Below are 22,907 nucleotides of genomic sequence, written 5' to 3'. Positions count from 1 at the left end.
CTACTGGAGCTCAATCAATCAAGACATTTGTTTCTTAAAAGATGAAACAGAGAGAGGTATAGTCCGCAGTGGCTTCTCATATTTACCTGCATGTGGACAAACCCCAGACTTTGAGCTCAAAGATCTAGAAATTTCAGCTCAGCAACATCCCAGCTGCCATTGCTCCAGCATAGCTGGCTTCCTTGCTGTGGTCAACATATATTTGGTCCCTAGTTCCTGGAGCAGAGCTCCTAAAATCTCTTGGAATCTCTTAACATCCCAGAGTGTCCTCTGTATGCTAACGAGAGGACTGGTGGCTGGGGACCCCTAGATAGCTTCGGGCTGGGTACTGGTCACCAGAAAGAGCACAGCACAATTAGAGGGTTGGAACTTTCAGGCCCAGTCCATTCCCAATCTCCAGGGAGGGAAGAAGGGCTGAAGGTTGAATTAATCCCCAACAGCCAATGATTTCATCAGGCATGCCTCTGTAACGGAGCCTCCAAAAAAAAAAAAAAAAAATCACCTCAATGACAGGGTTCAGACACCTGCCAGGGTTGTTGAACACTTCAAGGTCCTGGGAGGGCAGCATGCCTGGGTCGGGCACATGCACAACCTTTGTTCCCTCCATACACCTTGCCTTATGCAGCTCTTCCGTTTAGGCTTTTTTTTTTTTTTTTTTTCCAAAATAAAACAGTGATGGTAAGTAAAGCAGTTTTCTGAGGTCCGGAATGGGGTGTGAGAACCTCCAAATTTATAGCTGGTTGGTCAAAAGTATAAGCAGCAACCTGGGCCTTGTGACTAGAGTATGAAGTAGGAACAGTCTTACAGGACAGAGCCCTTGCCCTCTAGGGTCTGGACTAACTCTGGATAGTGAGTGTCAAATGGAATTGTAGGATATCTAGTTGTCTGGAGATGGAAAACTGGTGAGGGGAAAGAAAAAAAAAAAAAACAAAAAACAAGCATTTGAGGTCAGAAGTGTTGTAGAAGAAAAACAAACTGGGATGCCTGGGTGGCTCAGAGGTTTGGCGCCTGTCTTTAGCCCAGGGCGTGATCCTGGAGACTTGGGATGGAGTCCCATGTCGGGCTCCCTGCGTGGAGCCTGCTTCTCTCTCTCTCTCATTAATAAATAAATAAAAATCTTAAAAGAAAAACAAACCTGCAGACTTCCTATTCCTCAAATAAGACACACACATTCCTGCTACAGGACTTTTACACTTAAAATTCCCTTTGGTTCAAATCTATATCCTTCCAATATCTGTATAGCATGTACCTTCACCTCACTCTAGTGTCTACTCAAAAGCCTTCCCTAACAGCCAGCATACCCCCAACTTACTACTCTCATGGCACTTAAGTGATTCAATCTTACAGATCTATTTCTTGACTATTCCCCCAGAAAATCTTCCACTTCAGTATTCCCAGGGCCTACAATAGTGACTGCCACAGAGGAGAAGCTCAATAATAGTTGAGTGAATGAATGCCTGTTTGCATGCTTAGGGCAGACCCAAGGTCCTCATCTATAAAAGAGGTCACGATGTTGATCTTGGGCAACCGTCACAAATACTAACAGACCAGTTATGTGAAAAGCCATAGACTGTGAAAAACTGTGCCTAGCATGTGAACATTAAAAAAAAATTCTATGGAGTCTAAGACCAAGTATTTTGCACATTCTAACATCGTTGACATCAAGAAGCCTCCAGTGGTAACAGGACCACAGAACAGTGGTATAACATGGCTGCCATTGCTAGAACATTCACAGAACTTGCAAAATGGGTGTCACTGGCTTTGGTAAAAATCCTGGAGACCTGGGATCCCTGGATGGCTCAGCGGTTTGGCACCTGCCTTTGGCCCAGAGCATGATCCTGGAGTCCTGGGATCAAGTCCTACATCAGGCTCCCTGCCTGGAGCCTGCTTCTCCCTCTGCCTGTGTCTCTGTGCTCTGTCTCCCATGAATAAATAAATAAAATCTCAAAAAAAAAAAAAATCCAGGCAGCCCGGGTGGCTCAGCAGTTTAGCACCTGCCTTCAGCGCAGGGCATGATCCTGGAGTCCCAGGATCGAGTCCCGCGTCACACTCCCTGCATGGAGCCTGCTTCTCCTTCTGCCTGTGTCTCTGCCCACCCCCCCTAATCTCTGTCTCTCATGAATAAATAAATAAAATCTTAAAAAAAAAATCCTGGAGACCATGGAAGAGGGCGGTCTTTCAATTCTATGAACCAAAGGGTTGTGGGAAGGGGCAGGAGGAGGTGGAGAATGAGATGTGCTACTAACATTCCTGAAAGAGAAGCCAGGAGTGGGCTAGCTCGACAGAGCTGCAAAGTGGGCACAGGTGCCGTCTCTGGGGCATTCATAGGAAATCTGATGCTCACAAAGGTGAGGGAGAAGACAATGCAGCAAAACAGAGACGGCAATGACAAGGAGCCAAGAAAGCATGCTGAAGAGTGAGACTCAACGTAAAGAAGCTTTAGGAACACCAGAACCAACATATTTGCCAATACTTTCCTTTATATGTAGGCATAGCAGTAAAATATGATAAAAACCCATCTAATTAGGTCTAAAAGGGCCCTTTCAGTAAGTACAAAAGAAAGATTGAGCAGGATAAGAAAGCATTGTGTCGCAGTTTAATTAAAAGCCTTTTTTAATTTCTTGGCTTTATATAAAGTAACAGTGCATCTTACAATTGGCAGCATCTAGGTTTAGATTAAACAGAATTAGTTTGAGGAAAAAAATTAGGAAACAAGGCTCCGAAGCACCCCTGACCCCAAATATTTCTCTGCTGGTTTATCCCTGGGCTTATTTTCTCTGTATTTAATGCCCAGGTCCTACTGCCAGGCCTGATTTACAAGGCAGGTTCCCCTGGGGGAAAGCAGCAAATCTGTGTTTCTCAAGGACAGTGGTTCTCAAAGGGTTGTCCCAGGACCAGCAGCATCAGCGTCATCTGGGAACTAGTTGGAAATGCACATCCTTAGCCCCCACTTCTCCACCAAAGACCTACTAAATGAGAAACGGGGTAAGGGGGAGGCTGGTATAATACACCCTCCAGCTGATTCTGATTCATACTAGAGTTTGAAAAGCACTGCTCTAAGAAAAACACGCAGTGCCATCAGCTTGAGCACTCAAGCTTAACTACTCATGCAAGTTGAACTAAAATGTCCTAGGAATGCGTTGTGCACCAGGCACTGTGCTGGGAGTTGAATGTGCCTCACATCCTAAAGAGGTACACGTGCAAATGACTAAGTAAAACACAAAACAGAATGAGGTGATGGCTCACAGAGATGCTTAGCACCACGCTCTGTTCAGATGATGGAGGATAAATTCTGATTCAGGAGTCCTGGTGGGCTTCTCGGAGGAGGTGGCAGTGGAGCTGACCTTTCTAAGGGAAGAAGGTTTGGACAGGTTTTCTAGGACAAGGAGAATGACACTCACCCTAAGGAACCAGGATACACAAGGGGCACAAGAAGAGTCACAGTCCTGTGAACCTAAGAGGCCGTGACTCTGCAACACACTTTAAGAACTTGATTCTTTCAACAGACACCCCCCGCCCTTTGAGTCCTCGTCATGGATCCTGCTTGTGGCAAGGACTGCCACGTTGCCACCCCACGTCCATTCACCCTTTCCTGCTCAGGAACAGAACCCTGCTTACATCCAGGAGAGCAAAGCAGCCGGAGAAAACACTCGCTCCCACGGCCTCTACAGAGCTGAGTGTGGCGCTGGGACTTCGGGGAGGCCACTGACGGGCAGTTTGCCGGGGGCCACGTGTGCCCAGCCTGGCAGCCTGTCTCCGGTCCCTTCTTGGCTGCCGGCCTACGGGGAGGACAGTGCCGATCCAGCACCACGTCGGACGCTGAGGTCCTCGACCTTCCGCTGAGGATGGCAAAGCCGAAATCGAGTGTCCCAAGAAGGGAAGGATGCCATCAAACCATGCACCAACCTACTGCCAACGTCCTGACTGCGTGCATGTGGGAGAGAAATCAACCTCCCTCTGGGTTAAGCCACTGTTACTGGGGACGGTTGTCACATGCTGTGGCGCCTCACTGTCCCCAGTTCACCACTATTTCCACCAGCCTCCTCTTGATCTGCAGCACTCGGGGTTCCTCCTCCTCCTTCATGGGACCCCTTTGCCCCAAGCCCCCATCCGCTTCTCCATCTGCTGCCACGCTTCTTGAGAACGTTATCACAGAACCGTCCGACCCTTTCGCCAGACAGCACCAGGCGGGGCTCATTTCCAAGTATGCTCACCCAGCCCACTCCCCCACACACCTGCACCCCCGCAGCGTGGCCCAGGTACGCCCCACATCCGCATCACCTGGGAGCCAGTCAGTGAAGCCGACTCTGAGGCCCACCTGAGGCTTACGACCAGGAGATGTGTATGCCCGTGACAGCTAGAGAGGCACTCTTGTCAACGTCCTCCTTCTCACCTCTGATCTGAGGTGAGATCATCTGACCGCAGAGTGGGAAATACATTCTTCAGCACCTGTTCCTGCCCTCCCAGGTCTCACGGAGTCACCCCTTCCTACAACTTTCAAAGCAACCTACACTACCCTGAATTGCTTGCTACTCACTCTTCCCTGAACGAAATAATTACTTTCACACTTCCCTGCTTTTGTTTTCATTATTCCCTCTGCCTGGACTGCCCTTCAAGCCCCAGACGCCCTGCAGATCTCCCACTTAACCTTTGAGTGCACTGGCAGCTCAGATGTCACCTCCAGACCATGAGCATTTTGGGGGAGAAGGGACTGGGCTGGGCCTTCTCTGTCACGGAGGTGGACAACAGGGAGCTCTGGAGCCCATGTCACTTCCTAGAGTGTAATCTTGAACACAAAATGCAACCTCTCTCTGCCTCAGTTTCTTCACCTGTAAAACTCAGGACCCATGTTTCACAAGGGAGTTCCAAGAAGCCAAGGACGTGGTAAAATTAAAGCACCTGAAACAATGTGTGGCACATAGTACCCATTTCATAAACACTAGGCACTAATTCTTCATACCAAGACCTAGCGTGGGAATGGACACACCTGGTGGGCGCTCCACATACATTCACAGACTCTAACTTGCAGTTTCTGGATTGGCTTCCATGCCTTAGTTCTTCCTGGGCTCATGAGTCCACCCCACCCACTCTTCTCCACAGCCCAGCGAAAAGCCGGAATCCAGCCCCCAACAGGGACATTATTTAGATGAAAGAACATTTTCCGCAGCCATCCCAGCCCTCAGAGCCTCGCCAAGAAATAGAAAAGAAAAGCAATATAAATGTTAATAGGAAATTGTCTATTCGCTTTTACTGAGGCTAATCTACTGCAGCCCAACAAAGAGGGAAATAGACAGCTGAAGGGACAGGAAAACATGGGACCTTGACATGCTGAGGCCCAAGGGACTGCAGTTCCCAAGAGGAAATGCATTCCAGGCCAACGAGGCTGTGTGGAAATCGGGACAAAGGGCTTCTCCCTTTGGATGTCTCCAGGGTGGGCAGCATGGGTCCTGCCCTGGCCCCCACTTTTTGGGCATCCATCATCCTGTGTCCATGAAGTACAGTCACTGGTCCACAGGGTAGGGACAAGGAAGGCGATGACAATGCAATCCCTGTCCCCAAGGACAGGCAGGCAAATAAACCTACATCATCATACAGCATGGAAGTGCTATTCAGGGCACAGGATCAAGGCATCAGGCGAGCAGCAGAGGCACCTTACCAGCTCAACGGGGCAGGGGATGGAAGAGATCCAACGAAGTCCCCTCACAGAGAAAACCCAGGGACTAGGTTCTGGAGGGTGAATAGGGAGGAGTCTCATCCAGGCAGCAGGAAGAGGTGTCCCAGGCAGCAAGAACACTAGGTCCAGGGACCAAGGAAATACACTGGGTCAAGCTAAATATCGGTCCCCCAAAGATGCCCAAGGCTAATCCCGAGGCTGCCAGGGATGCTACAATAGAAGTCCAAAGAGTCTCTGCAGGTATGATTAACGAGCTTTGAGGCGGGAAGATTATCCTGCATTACCTCCTGGGCCCAATGCCATCACAAGATCTTTATGAGCCAGGCAGGAACCGCTGGCATCAGAGGACGAGTCAGCGTGCCACCGAGACAGAGATGGGAGCAACACACTTTGCAGGGAAAGGAACGGGTCACAAGCCAAGGAATGCGAGCAACCACTTGAAGCCAAGAAAAAGCCAAGAAACGGATAGTCCCTCAGAGCCCTCAGACGGAACCAGCCCTGTCTGCTGTCACTTGGACTTCAGCCCAGAGGGACTGGTGCTGGACATGTGACCTCCAGGGGTATGTAAGAATCCATTTGTGGTGCTTGAGACCACTACGTCTGCAGGAATTCCCTACAGGAGCCCTGGGAAATCAATACACATATGCCGTGGGAGGTGCATCCTCAGGAATGCTAAACTAAAGTGACCCAGAAACGAAACTGAGGTAGGGGACAGCCAGGGGCCCAACCACGAACGGATCTGTGCACCAGGCTGAGTTTCCATTCTATCCTCAACGTGGAGCTGCTGCTAACGGATATTAAGCAGAGGGATGATATAATAAGATTGCCCGTGCTAAAGCACTGAATCGTCACATTTTTAGATCTTAAATCTCAGGAATTACCACATGTCTAATTCTCCATTTTATGGACTCATTTCTTTTACCATGGACTGTAATGACATTATGAAAAGAAGGAATAACCTACTGGAATATGTCACTCTATTACCGGCCTCCCAAAGGCCATGCTAATGTTTCTGAAAACACACACCTGTACTGGTGGGCTGTAATCAGGTAGGAGTGTGCAGGTGCAGACACACAGCTGGACAGGACTGGGCCTTGAGAGTTCCCACCCTCATCTGCTCCTGCAAAATCCTGGATGAATGGATGATTGCCCTGTGCCTAAAAAGACCCCATTCAAATGCTCCCTCCCTATCCCCGCGCCTGAGCCTCCAGAATGGGGAAGGCAACCAATGTATATTGAATGCCCACTTGGGGCCAAAAGCTTTGTGAACATTTCCTTTGCTGAGACACCCCCCACCCCACGATCCTCTGAAGAAGAACACTTATCACCCTTTTGGGCTGCACCCTAAGTGCCAAGGTGGCCCTGAGTCTCCAGTGACTGAGTGCCATTCCCCGGGCACTGCTGTCACAAGGCACAGGGCCCATCAGAGAGAGCCAGGCAGAGAAGCTAATCCATTTCCCCATGCGCCATCCGCCCCCCAATCTCTGCAAGTCTCTGCCTGCACACGGAGAGGCCTCTAAATGTAAAATTGCAGCCAGCCTCCAGGCTCTGCACCCTTCCCACCCACTGCGCGTGTGTAGCACATCCCTCACCCACATATACCTCTTCGGGGCCTCCATCAGCTGCGCCCTTTGCCGAATGTCACTCGCTGCCAAAGGGATTGCTTAGGTGGCATGTAAGCAGCCCCGGATCTGAACAAGCTGGGTTTGCTCTGGCACCGCCACCAGCTCCCTGAGGCCACGGGCCAGGCACCACAGGGGTTCCAAGGCAGCGCCTGGGCAGCCACCAAAGCAGCGGACCCCCAGAGAAGGGGGCCCCGCAGGCTGCGGAACCCATTCCAAACAATCCCTGGTCCTCTCTCGGCTTCAGTTAAAACACTGGTTCGTTGACTTCACCACGTGGAGAGCCCACAAATTGAAAGCCAGGCGTGCTTTGCACACTTCCGACCCCCTCCCCGGCCCCGGAGGGCTCCCGGCGTGGCGTTAAGGCACCACAGAGGGCGGACAAAGAGTCAGGCACGTGCCGAGTTTTCAATTTGGAGCTATTTTAAACAGCACTGCTAGGAACCGCTCTGACAGGCTCCACTCTTCCCTGCTCCCCCTTTTCTTTTAGGATCTATATTTGGGGACGGTACATTCCTAAGAATAGAATCACTGAGTTAAAGGGTAAAAGCACAATTTATAGTTCTTATGGCGAACTCGCGTCTTACTCTCCCGAGAGCACCGCTGGCACTGCCAGCCACTCAGATCCAGCAGCGGATGGGCCCTGCCTTAATTCCACGCGGGGCTGGCCACCTCTCCTCCCGAGCTCTCATTTCAACAGCGCACAGTGCTCAGTTCGCCCCATTTGGTTGATGAGAATAGTGAGGTTGTGTCAAGTGAAGCAACCTGCCCCAACACATCCTTACAATTTTGAGTGCTTTTGAGACAGGGCCGGGAGAAGATTCTGAGTCCCTGAATCCCCCAGTTCTGCTGCGTCTGCTGAATTATTCAGATCTTTGAGTTATCCCACACTGCTATAACAGCTTTTCCTTATTAAGGCAACCAGAGACCAGGAACTAGACTGGGTACTTCTTTGTTATGTAAACCAGCACATCTACCCAAGCCCACTGGCAGGGAGTCCATTGAAATCTGAGCAAGGCATTAATAGGCCCAGTTTATAGAAGACAGGAAAGTGACTTCCCTCAACAGTTCCACAAATGATAAACCTACCCATCAAATGGATTTGAACACAGCACTGTCTCCAAACCCTAAGCATTTCATTCCAAGGCTAGACTGCCCCGAACAGTTACTACCCCCAGATGGGTGCCAAGGAAGTTGGTTTCTAAAGATGGTGGTGAGAAAAATCAGCATTCCTTTTGGGTTCATCTTCCCTGGGATGTGCTGGCTGTGTAGTTTGATGAGTGCTGTGTTTACTTCAATGCTGTCCGCCTAGCTGCATACAAATGCCTGTCCTCTTCTGAGGGCTGCTTCCCCACTACACGAACAAGGATCACAAGGATCAGGCCACGTCCCCACACAGGCCTCCAGTGGTCCCTCTAATGACTGAGAGGGGGCCTTCTCATCAGAGCCTGGGAGAGAACAGGAAAGGCCTCTCTTAGGGGTACACTGCGCAGTACAGATGGAACAGAAAGGTGACAGTTCCTAGAAAGCAGAAGGAGCTCCCTACAAGGGCAAGAGCATCAGGGTGGGAAAGGAGTCACAGGTTCAAGTCCCAGCTCTCTAGTAACTCAATGTGTGACCTGGAGCAAGTCAGTCTTGGCCTCACAAAGCCTAATAAATGATAAAACAAATAACTTGATGTAATTTCAGACTCCCCTCTGGAGGCAGCAGGGGAGATTGACCGAATAGCTTTAAAGAAAGGAAAAAATTCAGCAAACCACGACCGGGTACGTGGGTCCCAGATCATTTGCACAAGTAACTTACTATCTTAGAAGTTCTTTTCCTCAAAATGCACAAATAGAAACCCATGGGTTGGCCCTTTTCTGCCCTAAGGCAGTGACCATCCTAGATTCTTTCAGACCCCCATCAGCTCACATCTTGATGATACTGCAGGTTGAAAGCAGCCTGGAAAAGCAATCATTACCTCCATCATCACGAATGCTATCATCTCAGGAGATCCAGAATTGACACAGGAGACCAATTCCAGCTAAATAATGTTATGACTGATCAAGAAATGCTCTAGAGGGAGAAAAGGAAAAACTCACCCTGGCTTCCTTTCCTTACCATCCTGGCATTAGAAGGATGTGCCTTTTTCCTCGCCATCCTGCCAGTTGTTAAAGGGAAACCACATCTGCCCCCTGGCACAAGCAGTCTGACCGTTTTACTATGTGTCCACCATCAGTAAGATACAGGCAATGCTCAGGTGAGTATGAAAAGCATCGATGCCACACATAACAAAATTCATAAAGTCAAGTTTGGCTTTACCAGAGATGCTCTTTTGATCGTAACTTAGAAAATCTCCAGGTGTTAACAGCTGGAAATGGTTATAGGTTCGTCTTGCTGGGGTTTATGGCTACATTTGCAGTATACAACCAAGATTTTCCAAACACACAAGACTCCAGGCAAATATGCATCATTTCCCCCCTCCTTTCTCCAATTGCTCTGGCTTCCCAGCCAACCTTACCCTCTGCTCCCCATTCTTTGGAATCAAAGGAATTTTAAAAAGAAGAAGAAAAAAAAAATCAAGCTGCTTTGGGGGGAAAAAAAGAAGTGTCAATTTGTAAATTCCCTACTTGGCCCTGTCTACCTGCAAAGATATAGGAAAATCTAGAAGTAAAAGAAGAGGATTGTGGTTTCCCTTTTTAGTTTCCAGATGGAGCTGCCTCCCACTGGCTACCCACACATCCAAGGGCTTGATGTCACTATTGTGATTTTAGTAGTACTGTGCGGGCCCTGGGGCAAGTCCCCCCATAAAAATCCACAAGAGTGAGCACATCTGAGAGAGCCAGAGATAGAAATGAGGGGAACCAATGCATACCTGGCTCGGGAAATGTCCACAGAATCAAGTAGAGACCATCAAATGGACGTCTGTCAATGCACTTATGCCAGCTGGACTGGGCCTCAGCCATGGGAAGGCAGATGTGCCTAAGCAAACTGCCAGAAGTCTGGGAGCCGAGAATGATGTAGCACCCAAATACCACCCCCCACAGGACCCTCAGGAAAAACCCCCTTGGCCATTTCCTAGGATGAAAGGCTCAGAATTCATCAACTACATGGTCTGAAGGAGAAAAAGTATTTTCAACAGAGCCCAGCAATGTGGTATGACTGGCCTCCACACATGGAAGAAAAGTTGCTGGTACCCCAAGGCATTGCTATTTGAACAAGAATGTAATTAGTGGGACTGTGCACCAGGTACTGAGTCTACCTCCCGAGAAGGTGGTCGTGGTGGTAAACATGTACAGGGAGACCTGGATGGGGACTCCAACCTGAACCCCTCTCACTCGGTCTAGTCAGGATCCCTGCCCAGTGCATATCCTATAAGCTAGACATTACATACCTTCTTGAATCACAGCACCTCTCTTTAGGTGACTGTCACTGTATTGGGTTACTAGTGCAGTCATAACATAGTATTCCAGGCTAGGAGGCTTACACAACAGAAATATGTGTTCTCACAGGTTCTGGAAGCTGGAGTCCCAGATCAAGGTGCCAACAGGGTTGGCTTCTTTTCAGGCCTCTCTCCTGGCCTTGCAGATGGACTTCCTCCCCTGGCTCTAAACATGGTCCTCCCTGTGAATGTGTCTGTGTCCTAATCTTCTCTTCTTATAAGGACACCACCTTGTAATCCACCAACGCTGGATTAGGGCCACCCATGTGATTTCCTTTCACCTCAATTACCTTTTGAAAGATCTTATCTCCAAATACAGTCCCATTCTGAAGTACCAGGTATGATGTCTCAAGCCTATGCATTTTGAAAGAAACAAAATTCAACCCCTAACAGTCATTATCATCTGTATACCACTGAGGAACATGACACACACAGGAAGGTTAGGTAGCTTACCAGAGGGCCACAGGTCTAAACTGAGTGAGTGAGCGTAGGCCTTGTACCTGAGATCTAACTTTATCCCAAGTAGTCATTCGCATCAAGCATGCCAAGACTGCTCTAGGATTAAAACTGTTTTGTTGCTGGTCGTTGAGCTAGTAACTTTCTATCATCATGACTCATTCTCCTCTATTCAGGGTTGTCTAGACACCAGAGCTGTGCACAGCTACCCATTCTCCATTGCAATGCACCGATTTTTAAAAACCTTCATTACAGGCCATTCAGCTGTGGGATCACAACTCTCAGCAGCCCCCATGTGATTAATGCCTGTTCTCCAAAGTGGATTTCATGCTTCCTAAGAGCCTCTTGATGGTGCCTTGTGAAAAACCTTACAGATCACAGTCTCCTGATCAATATTTGCTGAATGCATGAATGTATGGAGGGATGGACAGAATGGTCAAGTTAAGCTCAAAAGACCCTTTCCAGTTTTAATGAAGCTCCATGATTTTGTCCTAGGGAGTAACACACTGGGACAGCTGCTTGACAGCTGAGGAGTACATGAGACCTAAACCCACACCTTTCTTCTCTAAAGTGCATCTTCCTCCTACCCAAATCGGGACAGCAGCACCTACGGAAACAACACAGTGATAAGCTGCCATTGAAATTAATGGCCTCTGTCTAGGTACAGAATGATGAAAACCACCAGGACCAATTAAACTTTGCCCTTAGAATTAATCCCAACCTACTTTGATGTACTTTCTTCTCTTGCCAAACACTTTCTAGGTGGAAAAAAGGAAAACTTTACCATCATCTGATTCTACCGTTCCTGTTTCCTATCTGGAGGATGTCACTGACATTCAACCAACAACTGAGTAGCTCTATAAGCAGAGAACTACCACGGGCAGTTTTAGAAGAAGAAGACAATAGTTCAGGACAGTAAGGCGTTTCTAAGAATTCAAGGAGGTAAAAAACATGTAAGAATGCAGAATAATGTAATACAAATTGTATTAATATGTGTTAAGCCTTTAAGGAATACCAAGGAATAAGTGTAAGGTTAGAATATTAAAGAACAAAAGATTTTCAGAAGAGAGACAGTAAATCAAAGCATCAAATGGGAGACTAAAACCATAATCCTTGCCCTTGGCCCTACACAATGGCTAGTTCTGGGTCTAACAGAGCACCATGGTTATGTAACTGTCCAGGTATTGAGCAAGTTAGGAGGAACAGTAGCAAAAATTACAGGCCCAGGAGCTGTACCATGTGTCAAGGAGTAATTTGACTCCAGAGAGCTTTAACCACTTCCATTGTCTTATTCAATAACTTTGTGGAGTAAAGAACAAGATGGCAGATGCCGGGGAGCCTGGGTTGCTCAGTGGGTTAAGCGTTTAAGCATCTGACTTTTGATTTCAGCTCAGGTCATGATCTCATGGTTGTGGATTTGAGCTCTACATTGAGCTCTGTGCTCAGCAGGGAGTCTACTTGTCCCTCTCCCTCTGCTTCTTCCTCTACTCCCTAATAAAAATAAAATCTAAAAAAAAAAAAAAAAGATAGCAGATGCTAACTCGGTAGGGAAGCCAAGAAACCTGGATGTCATGCCTACCAGTGGACATAAATGGCACTGGACCAGTAAGGATGCCACCTGAATTGAAGAGATGGTCCTTCCCCGAATATCCAAGCAGTCTTGAGGAACGCAGGATCAGATAAGTCTTGAGCCCAGAGGACCTCAAGAGGAGAAGAGCACAAGAGAGGAGTGTTCCTGGAGACCAGGGACCCAGTAACTATGAGCACATCAAAATGACAGTCTAGCCACTAGGCAACAAGATGAGCCACACTCTATCATCAATGGGAAATTATGAGAAAATTTCGACTTGGCTCCAAACGTGGTCAAGACATAGAAAGAACAGGTAGAGAACTGGAGGAAACCAAGAGTGGTTTTAGAGCCACAGCAGTTGAGAGAGAAGGATGGAGAGAGGGAGGGAGGGGGAGAGAGAGAACACACCATGGGTATCATACATCCTACTGAGGCCAGCAAGAAAAGCTACTAACGTACTCAGTCTTTAAAAAAAAAAAAAGTAGAAACAACAACAGGGGGAAAAGACCAGTAACCTTGGCCCTCACATTCCTCACCAGCCTCTACCAAAGTCAAGATTAAATTTTGTTCCTATGGCACCAACTCTATCACCTCCAGGAATTTGCCTTGCATGGCAGGTGTACTCACAGATGGTATATCTTAAACATCTATGGTGCCGATGACTGCTACTCAGTCACAGCCACTGAAAACTGCCTATCCCCGTGGCTAATTTGTTTTGTTTGTCCTCAAAATCTCCCCTTTATGAACCTCTTCATCTTGAGAGCAAAATCATATCACTTGAGGGCTAAGATTTGCTAAGAAGCTCAAAGCTTCATTTCACATCTATTTTCTTATAATTAATCAGTTTTATTTAAAAAGGAGGAGAGGGATAGATAGATCTACAGACCTGGGAGAATGGATACAGCTCAGAGAACGATTATATATAATAGTCCCAGAAGGTTTAGCTGTTCAGATAATCATTAAAGAAATGGATGAAGTTGGTTTTTAAAAAGGTTCCAGCTCCCCCTGCCTCCCCTGAATCAGATAAAGAAAAACGAGAGAGCTATTTCCACTTCCTTCTGGAACCAAATTAAAATGTATCCCCAAACAGCCCCTCTTTGAGAGCCACCCCACCTCTGCTGTGCCTCAAGTATACGAATATAGGGCACCACCCCTGGCTATTGGAAACACATCAATTACGGTTTGGGGCTCAACTCCAGTATATGTGGGTTTGGTGGTTTGTTTTTTTTTAAAAGACTTATTTGATAGAGTGTGTGTGCACAAACAGGAGAGGCGGAGGGAGAAGGAGAGAATCCTTAAGCAGAATCCCTGCTGAGCACAGAGGCCAGCATGGGGCTCGATCCCAGTATCCTGGTATCTTGGACCTGAGCTGAAACCCAGTGGGATGTTTAACTGACTGAGCTAGCCAGGTGTCCAATGGTAGTTTATTTTTAAACACAACCAGCCAGCACATATGGCTGGACATAACAAACCAGGGTGACACTATATCAATCTGATAGTTCCTTAATTCTCTAGGTGATAGTTTTGTTTTAGGTGTTTTTTTTTTCCCCTTCTCTGGAAAAACTCACAGATCTGTTTACTCTTTCCCTGTAACATTCAGTGTTTAAAAATGAACCCCCACCAGTTGGTAACATGAACTGGATCATCTTGCATGATGGCGTAGAAAACCAGGGACTGGCACCTACCTTTCTACTCAGTTGACTACGACAGCTGAAAGTTCTCAGGTCCGACGACTGTGGGGACAGGCCAGAAACGAAGTCGGCCTTGCCTGAAAAAAATTAGTGTCTGACTCTAAAAAATTAGAGTCAGATAAAGTGGTTCAAATCATGGCTTCTTTCCCTATGCACATTTGGGCAAACCCCTTCCCTCACTAAGCCTGTGGCCTGATCAGTAAACTGGGGAAAAGAATTATACCTACTTTATGAGATTAAATGAGCAAGATCAAGACACCACACAATATACTGGGGGAAACAAGCAGCAACTGCTTTCATCATGTAAATGCTAAATTAAGATCTATAATGTACATTTACCAAACCAATCCAAAAAAGGGGGGGGGGGTAGAAAAGTAACCTACAAAGTCCAGGTAAAATGGATTGTGACATGCATCTCCTCTTGCATCTTGTTCACACATAGGCCTGTCACTCCCCCCGGGAAATTCTCTAGGAACCGACCAACCACACACAGACCTCCGACCCACTCCAAGCACACTCTGGCCTCTGTGACATCCTCCTGAAGTCCAACCTAAGTCCTGAAGTCCAATCTGCCACCACAGATTCCAAAAGGACACAGGGTGGTTACTTCATATGCACAGAGTGCAGGTCTCTGAAGATGCACAGAGGCTGGGGGGCGGGGAGCAGTCTCCCAGAAGCTCATGGACCCCCAATGCTCCTGGCTCCCTCCAGGCTGTCCTCTGGAATCCAAATCACTGGATAGACCTCTCTCATCCTCTGAAGGCTTGCTGTCAGAAGGACTTCTGTGCAAGTGGAGAGAGAAGCGGGGAAGACGACAAAACAGAGGAAAGAGCCTATGCAGGAGATGGGGGACCCCAACTCCAGCTCGGCTGTCAGGAATACTTGGGCTTCCATTCTGCACCTTCTGAGTGAGAAGCTTGGAAACAGAGAATCAGAATTGAGGCTGCTCCTCTGAAATCCTCATTTGGCACCACCAGACACTGAGGTCTGGAGAAAAGAAAGTGGCTGTAGAAGGTTAACTGGGCCACTTACTGGGCCGGTCATTACTAGAACCCAGGGTCCCTATCACCAGACTTCTCCCACATCTTAGCATCAGCACATGGGAGACATTTCAACACTAACAGGCCATCTTCTTCGAAGCCCCTGAGCCCTCCCACTGCTCCTTGGAGGTACAACAGACCCCTGCCATCTTACTGCTTTAAGCGGATGTTCCTAAGGGCAGGTTGGTAACGCTGGGGTAACATCTGGCCGTTAACCAGTCTCAAAGTGGTTTCCCCGGACAGCTGTGTTCACGACAGCCCTTTGCTCGAACTGCAAAGCAAACACTCTTCCACAGCTCCTCTACTGTTGGGAACAGAGGCTCTCAAACTTCAACAAAGTGACCTTGAGGACTCGTTAAAAGCTCAGAATGCTGAGCCCCATTCCTCCAGGGCATCCGCTGCAGTAGGTCTGGGGTGGGACCCCAGGAAATCATATTTCAAACAAGTGCCCCATTCAGATATTCTCTCTGCTGAGCTCTCCGATCCAGCAACATGACCTATGGCAAGGATCAAAGATCAGATCCCTGTCTACAACTCTGGGGACACTGGACAAGCTAGCCTAAAGTTGCCACTCTTTCCAACAGAGCTCAAATCTCTCATGTGATCACAGACAGATGTCACGGAGAAAGAGACCCATGTCGACATGCTGTGAATCCCAGCTGGCGGGGGCTTTCTCTTCACTGCTCCGAAACCAATACTAAGAAATCTCTCCAAGGAGTTACAAACCATCCACAATTTAATTTTGAGTTAATTCTCCATCACTAACTACTAATTCCAATTTCATGTTTCCCTTTAGATAAATTGTTCCAACTCTGTGCACAATCTAAACTCAACTCTCCACCTCAACCCATATGCTGAAGTAGGATCACGATACATAGCCCTCGCTTTGGGAAACAAAGGCAAACCCTCCAACCTAGCTCCATAGAGTCACTCCCATGTCCTAGGGTTGCCAGATTCAGGGCATTAAAAAATACAGTATACCCACTTAGAACTGAATTTCCGATAAACCAATTATGTTTTAGCAGGAGTATGTCCATGCGATGCTTATGCTAAAAATTGTTATATGTTTATCTGAAGTATAAATTTAACAGTCTTGTATTTTATCTGGCACCTGTGCACTCATTCAAAAAATATATATTGAGCTTGAAAGACATGTTACTTGCTACAAATATAAGATATATAAGCAGGGGTGTGGGTAAATGTTTAAAAACTGGCTGTAGAGGGGATAATTTTAGTGTTTGCTAATGCCTGGAGTTCCTGCAACCATCTTGCAAATATGAGAAGATCAGAAGACCTGTAGAGACGCCCATTCAAAGGACCAACATTACTGAGCCACAGAACTGAGGGCAACCATCACCCACCTCCCAGCTCTCGTATGGGAAGAGGAATACACTCTTATTTGAGCCTCAACTTGTTGGTTGGCTCTTCCATCGCTAGTACCCAAATGAGTCCTAATGGATACACAAGATACTCCTCTCTGCTATGGATGTTATACTCTGCCTCCCCAAGGAGACCAAAAGTTGTTTCCGTTTGGGAGTCACGTTGGCGGGTTTCTGCTTCCCTCCCTTCCTTCCTGTTCCTCACCACTCACAGTATAGCCTTTTTCCATTAATTCTATCAAGCCATCCAATGGTGCAATGCTCTCAAATCTGCGGGGACATATCTCAATTAGTGCCTCCAACTGACTATGAATCCATCACCAATGTTTTCTCCCAAGGGCCTTTTGGAAGAAGTATTGGCCTTTCCAATACCCTTTTGGAAGAATATTCTGTAAATCTGCTCTCAGCTGTTAAACCGAGTAAAGCTGTCTTCCTTCCAGTGTTGGTAAAGCTCTTCTCGGGAACCAGTTTTTCCAACCTACTGAATACTTCCTTGGGTCAGTGAACAACCCTGCAGAAATCCAAAAACACCACAGAGGAGCTCTTGAGGACCAAATAAATCCATTCCAGAACCCTCAAGTACCTGCACTGGGAAAGGAGGGCTCTTAGCAACAGGTTATCTGCGACGGCTGGTGACCCACACGCCCTTCTTTTGTGAACAATCCCAAGCTCAGATGACTGTACTTAAGAAACCAACTGGCACTGACTTCTCTCACGGCTACAACAAATGAAAAAGGAGACTTAATGCATGAAGGGTGAAGTTGACTAAAACCATACATGGAACTACTTGACTGATCATGTCCTGAAATTTTATTTCAAGCACATTCCTTCAAAGTCAGGTTTCCCAAAGGGCCAGGCTGTCCATCCCCATTCCCACCCTCTCCACTCCATTCACCCTTTATTTCCACCTTGGGGAGATCCTTTTAATAGTCATTCTGTTTTCATTGCTCATCTCATCTCTAAAGCTTTTCTCTGTCTAATCTCTAGATTCGTGCATAACTTTGAGGGATAAATCATTTAAGAGAGATTCACAATGCTGCCGTGTAGATAACCTGTTTCATGGCCGACAATTCCAGGTACTCTCTATACTTGCCTTCTAACCAAGCCAAATGTGCTATTTGTCATCAGCTCATTGTCCCTAAATAGCACATTGGCTGCCCCCCGAGACCAAATGTCCAAGGCTCTCAATACCTTAGGTATGGATCTAAGAGACAGACCGAAGCAGAGATCCAGTCTCCTGCTCTGAAGACTCTTGGCAAAGGGAGGTCCATCAGAGCCACAGCTGGCTCACCGGAAGACAACACTACACAGAGCCAGCCCAGATGCTGGGGAGAAATCTAAGACAGTGACCAATTTATGAGGGGAACAGGGTTGGACAAATTGGAAGGCACAGAATGAGGCTAAGAAAATAAACAGGAGGCTTTTTAGAGGAAATCTGTTCACACTGAGGATAATTAATTAATGTGTTGACTGGACTCCCAGAGGCAATCACAGAATCTGAAGCCATGATTATTTTTAATAGACCTGGGCTCTCATTGGGTGAAAACAACACAAGCCAACAAAGAGCTGGCTGGCCACGTAGCCACATGACTGAACTCCTTCCATCCTGATCCACAATTATTTTAATGAGAGGGAAGTGGCTCTCCCACCCCAACGCCAATTCACTATCATTTTTTTAGCTCCTACTCAGCCTGGGATGGCACCATTGAGAGGGAACCACGTTATTTCCAAATGTCCTTGACAGGTCTGTCACTGTGTGTCCCAGCCTGACGCTATCTTCCCCCCATACAGATTACACCAGCCAAAGATTCCTGGTCCAAGATGGCCGCTGGGGGCTTCAACCAGAAATGCTGAGCCACTCCTAGTTCTTCTTATAGAATTTTTTTTTTTAAGATTTTATTTACTTGACAGAGAGAGAGAGAGCATACAAGCAGGGGGAGGGGCAGGCAGAGGGAGAGAGAGAAGCAGGCTTCCCACTGAGCAGGGAGCCCAATGTGAGGCTCGATCCCAGGACCCCGGGATCATGACTCTGAGCCAAAGGCAGACATTTAACCAACTGAGCCACCCAGGTGTCCCTCCCATGGAAATTTTAAATAAGGCAAACAAAGAGAAATTCTCATTTGTGGCAGATGCCTAAGCTGACAGGTCACAACAAGTTGGAATGGAAGACCATACTAAACTGTATGAAAAAAGAGAGAAGAGAACGAATGAGAGAAAGAAAAGAACCCGGTGATCAATAAAGGAGAAGCAGAAAAGGAGGGTGTATGGAGTGGGGGCCTGAGAGAAAGACAGCAAAGAGTCAGAGGGAAAAGATGGAGAGACAAAGAGGAGACTTAGAACTAGACAGATCCTAGAGCTTCCTACATCCTGGAAGTAAAAGCCTCGATCCCCAAATTTTTAGGTAGAAACTGAGCTGTATTTCCCAATCTGAGGTTTCTGGGCACATACTCATGTTTCATAGATAACAGCACCTTCACCTTTTTTAAATTCAAGCAGATCTGAAGGTCTTGCAACTAGAATATGCAGGAAGACTTCCATCAATATGAAACACTCTTCTTGAGCTAACTACAAAGGTCCTTTTAAGGTCAAAACATGCCTTCACTCAGCAAACCTTTGTTGGACGTCTCCTATCTCTTTGACCTTGTACTTAGTATTGGCTTGGAGAAATGAATCAAAACACAGCTGGTAGTCACCCACCGAGTACAGAAAACAGAAGGGAGATCTCCCAGCACACACAATTATGATACACTCTGATAACTGTTATTTATAACCAATGTGAGCAAGGAGGCACGTGAAAACACAGAGCCTCTGCCAGGCAGGGGACCGGAGGGGGGGGGGTGCGGTCAAGAAAGTCATCCTAGAAGACGCAATATCTGAACTAAATCCCAACACCACCCAAGAATCATTAAGGTAAAGAGAGAAGAGCAGGCCACATGACCCCTGTGGTATGCTGGCTGGCTCCTCCTCATGGGAGAATTTATACCCCAGAAATGGGCAAATACTGCAGATCAGGGCTTTTTCATTCTTTTCTGAGTCAGCGTATGCAGGTGTGCACCTGGAAGTCCACAATCCAGAGGTAGAGAAGGTGGTTTGTGGTTAGGGGAGGTTGAAATGTAGAATGTTAGAGAAGGAACGGGCTAGAGATAAGGCTGCCAGGTGAACAGAGGTCACACCAAACATCCTTGTTGACTGTGAGACATTTAGACTATCCAAAGCCACTGGAGGGGTTTAAATAAGAGAATGAAATGGTTGGCTGGAGGGACACCTGGGTGGCTCAGTGGTTGAGCATCTGCCTTCAGTTCAGGGCATGATCCCAGGGTTCTGGGATTGAGCCCCGCATCAGGCTTCCTGCATGGAGTCTGCTTCTCCCTCTGCCTTATGTCTCTGCCTCTCTCTGTGTCTCTCACGAATGAATGAAAGAAAGAAAGAAAGAAAGAAAGAAAGAAAGAAAGAAAGAAAGAAAGAAAGAAAGGAAGGGAGAGGGGAGGGGAGGAGAGGGGAGGAGAGGAGAGGAGAGGAGAGAAAGAAATAAAATGCTTGGCTTGAATGATCTGGCTGCTGAGCAAAGGACAGTGGCTAATAAAAGCTGGGGCCACTGAAAGCTGAGGGCTGCTGGAATAACAGCCTGGTCTGCTGTGGCCACAAGATTCCCGGAGAGCCGAATGCAAAGCAGAAATCAAATCTTAACAAAACAAAAAACAGAGGCAGAAGGGGGTGGGACACAGTAGCAGTGTAACTGGGCTTTCCCATTCACAACCCTCATATGATTAGGTCAGATTATCTACGTAAAAGGACTGCAGAATCAGGTGTCATGTAGGGGGAAAACTGAACTTGAGGTTCAGATCAAAATCTTGGCTCCCCAGCCATGTGACCGTGGGCAAGCTACCTAACCAGAGCAAAACACTCATTCCTTCTGAGCTGCAATGGTCTCCTTAGTAGAATGTGGACAAAGATACCAGTTTCCTCAGGCTCGCTTTGAAGACTATGTAGGAATCCAAATATATAAGTCCTTTAAGTATAACATTCAACAATCACGGGTGCTGGGTACTGAGTCACTTAGCTCTGAAATTCCCCATATACCCCTAAAAGTTGGGACGAACTGGGCCAAAGAACAAGAAAGGACACAAAGCCATGAATGAGCATGAAGAGGAAATGCAATCCTGGACATTTCCACGAAGGGTCTTCTAGCAACATCTCTCAAGTCCAGCCTAAGCTCCCAAATGAAGAGCGGCACAGCCACCTGACAGATGGGGAACCAGAGCAGTGCAGAGTAAGCATGCGCGGTGCCCCCTCTGAACTCACAACGATGCTGGGCTTCCCGCTACCACCTGTCAGTGACACCCCCGAACAAGTTGGTCTTCTCCTAGGAGCTCCAGACCTCATGCCCTGACCAGTGCTCTGGTCTGAGCACTATCTTTCTGGACGCTGACCAAGGACACAAGAGTCTCGTATGTCACCCTGACACCACGTGGCATTTTTTGTCTGTCTTTCAGCTCCTGTTCCTGCACAGCAGCACGAGTACAACAGAGGGCCTGGGGACGACACGAGGCTGGCTGCACAGTCACCATAAAGTTATTATTAACGACAACCATGGGGGAGGATGATCATGAAAACGACAATGTGACACCAATCACGTGAAAAGTGCTTTGACAAAATGACAACGTATGGAGACTTATGGTTTGTGTGGGACTAAGCCAGATGTGATGGGATTCACCACTCACTCCTGCCCTTGGGACAGACCGTACACACAAAAGCACATGAGATGGGATGCCTGGGTGGCTCAGCAGCTGAGCGTCTGCCTTCGGCTCAGGTCATGATCCCGGCATCCTGGGATCAAGTCCCGCATCGGGCTCCCCACGGGGAGTCTGCTTCTCCCTTTGCCTGTGTCTGTCTCTCTGTGTGTCTCTTATGAATAAATGAGTAAAATCTTTAAAAAAACAAAACAAAAAAACAAAGAAACCCTAAAAGCACACGAGACAAGTCCGAGCAGAAGGCACAGGACTGTGGAGGGAAGTAGGAGGACAATAAGGAGGAGGAAAGAACAGCAAGGACGGGGGCCAAGGATGGGGGTGGCAGGCTCCACGCAAGGTCCAGCACCCAGATAAGGGCCACGCGCACCCACAACCACCTCTGCTGGCTACCACAGGGGTCAGCGGATGGCTGAGGTCATGAGCGGGAGCTGGGATTGACGGCTGGGGGCAAACTGCTTTGGTAGAGCTGGAAAAGGAAGTCAGAGCGGGATGTTGAGGGCAGGAAGGGGAAGCCCGTGACCTCTGGCCTGGCTCTCCTGTTCTGGCAATAGGGAGCCACAGAAGGCTATTCAGCAGGCAGTGGCACAGCCTTTGAGGAGGATTCTTCTGGGATCTTGAGGAACTAGGGGAACACCAGGAGGCAGAAGGCAGCATAGGACAGGTCAGATAAAGGCTAAGGAAGGCTTCTTCCAAAGAGACAGCCATTAGGGGCAATTACAAGAAAGAAGGTTTTCACACTTCAAAGAACTTTAAAAAGCTCTCCTAAAAGGGGAAGGGTCCTCATTTCCACGCTAACCGGGGCCAGAGCTGGGTTCATGGTGAGGGACGCACAACCTCCAAGGTCCAGGGAGAAAGGGAGACAGGCCATCTCTGGATGCCTCACATGTAGGAACTTCAGGACAGGGGTAACATGCCAAGAAATTCTGGAGACCGCCACCCATGCTATCTTTCTTCTACCACCAGCCGGTTCATTTCTGCAGACACTCTTGCAAGTCCTACTACCTAGGACATCCTGTAATGTAGGGAAGTGGAAACAAGGATGAAAAAGGCTGCTGCTGATTCTAAGGATCCTAGACACTGAAGCAGCTTTGATACCAGGTAGACTTGGGTAAAGCACGGATCAGTGCACAGGTAGGGGGGACAGCTAGCAGGGTAGAAGTGTGCAAGGAAACACAGGCTGGGGAGCAAAGGCAAACGGGCCACAGAACGTGCCTGAGTGGCAGGTGGACCGGTGCACGATGCTACATGGAAGACAACAGGAGTATCAATGACAACACACGTTAAAATTCTGCTTGCATTA

The 22,907-nt window shown here is 47.7% G+C and overlaps 1 protein-coding gene and 1 non-coding gene across 5 annotated transcripts in view; both read right to left on the bottom strand.

The window, feature by feature from the left end:
- Nucleotides 1-22,907, bottom strand: part of LARGE1 (LARGE xylosyl- and glucuronyltransferase 1) — a 521,069-nt gene that overhangs the window by 331,546 nt on the left and 166,616 nt on the right. The gene's annotated exons all lie outside the window — the stretch shown is intronic.
- LOC140600546 (small nucleolar RNA SNORA76) lies at nt 7,311-7,448 on the bottom strand. The gene has a single exon (XR_012003754.1). It is a non-coding gene; the product is annotated as a small nucleolar RNA SNORA76 (small nucleolar RNA).

This window comes from Canis lupus, chromosome 11, assembly GCF_048164855.1.
Source record: "Canis lupus baileyi chromosome 11, mCanLup2.hap1, whole genome shotgun sequence".
NCBI classification, from domain to species: Eukaryota; Metazoa; Chordata; class Mammalia; order Carnivora; family Canidae; genus Canis; species Canis lupus.
This window is presented reverse-complemented; position numbering and strand designations above follow the sequence as displayed.